Source organism: Alligator sinensis, unplaced genomic scaffold, assembly GCF_000455745.1.
Source record: "Alligator sinensis unplaced genomic scaffold, ASM45574v1 scaffold851_1, whole genome shotgun sequence".
NCBI classification, from domain to species: Eukaryota; Metazoa; Chordata; order Crocodylia; family Alligatoridae; genus Alligator; species Alligator sinensis.
This window is the reverse complement of record NW_005842410.1, coordinates 284,904-290,110: the sequence shown is the minus strand read 5'-3', so window position 1 is coordinate 290,110 and position 5,207 is coordinate 284,904.

Sequence of the window (5,207 nt, the reverse complement as noted above, 5' to 3'; positions counted from 1 at the left end):
TGATCAATAAATCTTAATGCTCACTTCAACAGGAGAAATATCTACCTAACGTTATGGGCAGAAATCCGATGGTAAAGTGAGGGCTGTATGCTTCATTAGGCCAAGAATTTTCACCATGCTGGACAGATAAATTCTGGGAGTCAAATAGAATGATTAATCATTGCTGCCTTACCAGAAGAAAGCAGTTTCTATAGCTGAAGGCTAAAGGAAGCTCACTGAACCATACATCCAGAAAGACTGCTCCCTCTTCTGAGGCAGGGATGGCTTTATAAATAAAGTGTACCTTTACCTCTGTATTTATATGTACATAACCGTGTCCTGTAGCATTCTGGTGATGTCTGTACAGTGTACACCCTTTGTATACTCCGTCCTCTCCAGTCATATCAGCCTTTTCTCTGGATATCTCCCCTTTGCTGACACTGAATCCTCTCTTTTCCTTATGCAGAACTGTGAGTAAGCTGGATCATCCAGACTTGGGAACAGACCTAGCAGAGGGAGCTTATCCTGGATCAGTATCCTCCATCTGGAGACTGAGCCTAATGGCTCTCCCCTTTACTTGCAGAAGAATGATCTTCCACGAGTGCTTCTTACCTTGGAGAAGAAGTGTGAGAGGCAAGAATTCTTGTACTTTATATCTTTTATTGGACAAACTGTACAGTTGGAATAGGCATGGACAAGTTTTCAGGTATCACAGTATCCTTCCTCAGGCCTTACTCCTATGAATATGTCCTTTGAAGTAAATATTAACTGCAACTTTTTCTTACTGTTTAATACTGATCAGTCAATCTTAATCAATAAATCTTAGTCTTCCTCAGACCTTGAGCAAGGGTACTATGATATCCAAAATCTTGCCTATGTCTATACCGGGGGTGGGCAATTATTTCAGCTGGTGGGCCACTCGACAAGTTTTGATGAGCTGCCAAGGGCCACACACACAAAATATTTCAGAAGATATCATTTTAACAATTTATAGATAAAAAAACAAATCATATACTAAAAATCAAACATTGATAGCAACCATACAGTTAGTCCAATAAAAGATATCATCCATGAGAAGCCTTGCCTCTCGCATATCTCCTGGACCGTCATGGCAACAAACTCAACAATACCAAAAACCTGGAGAAGAAACACATCTCATGTGCACAAAGTGGCCATCTGCAGGGGAGTGTTCACATCAGAGAAGGGAAAGTAACAGCGTGTCTGCCCTGAGAGGCTGAAGTGTGGGCTGGGGTATATGGAGAGTTCCAGCAGAAGATGCTGCTTATTAGAGGGCTGAAGCATTTCTGAATTCAGTGATACAGCTGATCTTCTTCACAGTTAACAATCACCAACCACAATCCAGCAAAATGGTCAGAGGTACTTAAGTTTATGCATGTGAATGCTACAGATGATGACATCTGAGTTAAGATTTACCACCAAGGACTGAGAACTTTGCTGGATCAGGCCCATGGCATCACTTCACCAGTGCTTCCACAATCACAACCACAGCTTCCCATGTTATTTTTCTCTCTCTCAAGTTTATTCAACTTATCTTTGTTTTTGGTCACCTCTTAAACATTAACACGTTCTTATTCCACATGCATTTGATTACATATACAATAGATGTGTCTTGCAACACCAGTTTTTGCATGTGTCCATTGGACTTGAGACATGTAAAACTTTACATGCAATTCTTAATTAATGTGAAAAAGATCTTTTTCTTTATTTACAGTAGGGAAGAAAATTACCTTTCATTCTCTTGTATATGGCTTAAAGGGTTTTGCTCGTATTTTCCTCCAAGAAAAATTCACTTCTCTTTACAGACCAAGCATACAGAATTGCAGCCCTAAGGATGAAGGGTGGAAAAAAGCTTATAAACAGAGCTAAAGTGGAAACCGCTTTTCTGTTTGTCTGTTGCAGTGGCTGCCCTTAAGTACCCATAAGCAGAGCAATAATTAACCTGTAATGATAGAAAACTCTTGAAGGGTGCATCACAAAGATATTTCACTGAGCATTTATTAATACGGTGAAATAAACATTTATAAAAATGTAGGTCATGAGAGATGACACTAGAAAAGTCAGCCTTGTTACTCTTTGGCTGGTCATCAATGCCCTTTGCACAGAGGTATTAAAGCAGCAGCATTCTTCCAATACTTCTCAGGCTTCGGCTGGGAATTGCTTTTGTAGCAGGGATTTTCTTTCACCATGTCTTCTAGAAACATGTCCTCTGGTACAGGCAAAACCACATGGGCATTACAGTTCCATTTCTGGAACCCCAAAGACACCCTTAATTTGCTTTTGAGCATCATCTTCCCACCACTGTGGCAATGAATAGTCATGCTTGATATTGCTGATCACACCTCTGTGGAGAATGCCTTTCAATGTCTGCTTTACTTTTCTCCCTTTTCAGAACTGTTTTCTTCCTGAATACTGCCTAGGAAAGATAAATAGGGAAGAACGAGGAGCATGCCACATTTAATGCCGTTCAGAACCATTCTTTTAATTTAAAACCTTTTCTTTTCCCAAATAAATAATTATGACTGTCATACTCATTGCCCCATCAGTAGCATCCAAGCATCCACCCCAAGGCTCAACAAGGACTTTCCCTGCAAGCACTGGGACCAGTAGCAGGACAGGAAAGGGACTAGGAGGGCACTCCTACCCCTACTGGTATAGCACAGATTTTCCCTTCTTCTCTCTCCACCAGTTACATTAGGTCAAAAACAAAAAGCACAATGTAGTTGCTAGATTTATATCTTGTTCCTGTCCTTCTAGTTCTCAGTCCCACATCCCTTCTTCACATCATGTCTGTGGTTAGTTTTGAACTGTCTGGGCCAAAGAGCTGTCTTTTTGTCTGCACTGTTAGGCACTTGACATACTGTTGAGTACCATAAAATAAAATGACAATAAGCACTCTTGGAATTGGCTGGTCTCCAGCTGTAGTCTTATTTTGGAATTGGATGTCTTGAGGTCATTTTCACCTATTGCTAGTTAAGCCTTCTTCACCATAAAGCTCCCTTTTTAATAACTGGTATGAATAACAAAACAGATTATAACACCCAACAGTAGAGCTTGGAATAAAGTAAATATGGAGGACTTTTACTTGAAATGAGGTCTTTCTTTCCCTTGTTTGGAACTTCTCAGTACATATCCTTTAGCAATAAGAAAGACCAGCACGTCAGCTAGTGGCAAATGACTTCCACACTGGATAAATCTAAATATGAATCATCCCTGGGAACAGCATTTTTTTTGGCTGGGATTAGATATTCTATTTATTTCTATATCTTGAGGTTTTCATGGAATTCCTCATGCTTACCTTTCAACAGCTCCACTTTATGTACAGACATCTGGATATAAGGATTTTTTCTCACTCCACGGTGGAGTTTATATAGCTCTCCAACATAAGGCCAGTTCTTACACCATTTTGAAAGTTGTTCAGTGACAATTGTATTCCTCGTATAATAGTAACAAGCAACATATTCTTGCTCCTCTTCTACAGTTCTGATAAATCATGCCAGTCAATCAGGGCTGTTAAAGTAATCTGATCCTGCAAACCAGATAAGTGGTGCAGGACAGGTCTACAGGCCAAAATAACGGTGCAGAGCCAGCCCTGTGTGCCAAATCATGCCCACGGACCACCTCCAACCCCACATACTGAATCCAGTGCCCACTCTGGCTGGTCCCAGATTGTCCTGTATGTGACACTTTCTCTGGTGAGTCTGGGATGCAAGTGATCCAGGGCAGTTACTATGTGCAACACAGGTCCCAGAGCAAGCCCCACGTGTAGTGCAGTGCTGGCTGGAATGGGTGCTGTGGGCACTGGATTCAGCATGCAGGAGGAGTGGAGAGGGTCCATCAGTTTGATGCAGCCTGTGGGGCGGGCTCTGTATCATTCTTCCAGACCCCCCACCCCACATGCCAGTTCCAGTGCCTGCTCTGGGCAATCTGGGATTGCACTGCTTGAGGTGTCCACTCCAGGACCTATGCTGCATGTGGTGTCAGCCCTGGACTGGATGGAGCAGGTAGATCCAGCATGCAGGGAGGAGGAATTCTTGACTGGCCCCTTAAAGGTGCTGTGTTCAGCATTGGATGCCACATGCAGTGCATGGCCTGGGCCCTGTGTGAGGGGCCAGTCCAGCTCCTGCTGTCTGTGGGTCAACTCAAGACGTAGGGTCAGATGACATAGCTCCACAGGCTGGATCTAGCCTATGGGCTGTATCATTGACATCCTGCATTATCACTCCCTTAGTTGTACATGAGACGCATCGGCATGCATCAACTAATGCATCTCATATAAAACTAAGGAAGTGATACTCCCACTGTACTCAGCGCTGGTGAGACCACAGTTGGAGTACTGCATCCAGTTCTGGGCACTGCACTTCAATAAGGATGTGGAAAAACTTGATAGAGTCCAGAAAAGAGTCACTTGTATGATTGTGGATTGGAAGGCAAAGCCATACGAGGAAAAGCTGAGGGACCTGGGTCTCTTTAGCCTAAAGAAGAGAAGGTTGAGAGGGGACTTGATAGCAGCTTGCCGCTATATCAGAGGAGTGTATCAGGAGCTCAGTGAGCAACTGTTCACTAGGGCACCCCTGGGGAAGACCAGGACCAATGATTACAAACTCCTGGAAGGCTGCTTCCGGCTTAATACCAGGAAAAACTCCTTCACAGTCAGGGTGTACAGACCCTGGCATAAACTCCCTCCAGTGGTGGTGCAGTCACCTACCTGGAGGTTTTCAAGAGAAGACTGGACAGTCACCTCGCTGGGGTCACTTGCCCCCAGTTGTCTTTCTGCCTAGAGCAGGGGGGCTGGATCCGATGATCTGCAAAGTCCCTTCCAGCCCCTAACAACCTCTGAATCTATGAAAATGATGACATAAAGGACATACAGACATAAAAGATGATACTACAGTCAAAGGTGAATCAAAAGTGAGTCAAAGGATCTTAAAACATGTCTGCAGCGCCTCATACTGCACATTCAGATGTTCTCCACACTGCAAGGTAGCAGCACAGGGTGGGAGGGTTTTGACCCCCAGAGATCACGGGGTCAAAAAAACCCTGCATGAAAAAACAAGCAGGGTGGAACATGTGAGGACAGTGTGCACAGCCCAAAAACAGAGCCTGGCTAGCTGGAGCCATGCTCCAGCTGCTGGCCAGGTGCTGCACCCTCAGAAGGCCCCCCAGGACCCCAGGCAAGGCTGCTGGGGCCAGCACAGTGTTGGCCCGAG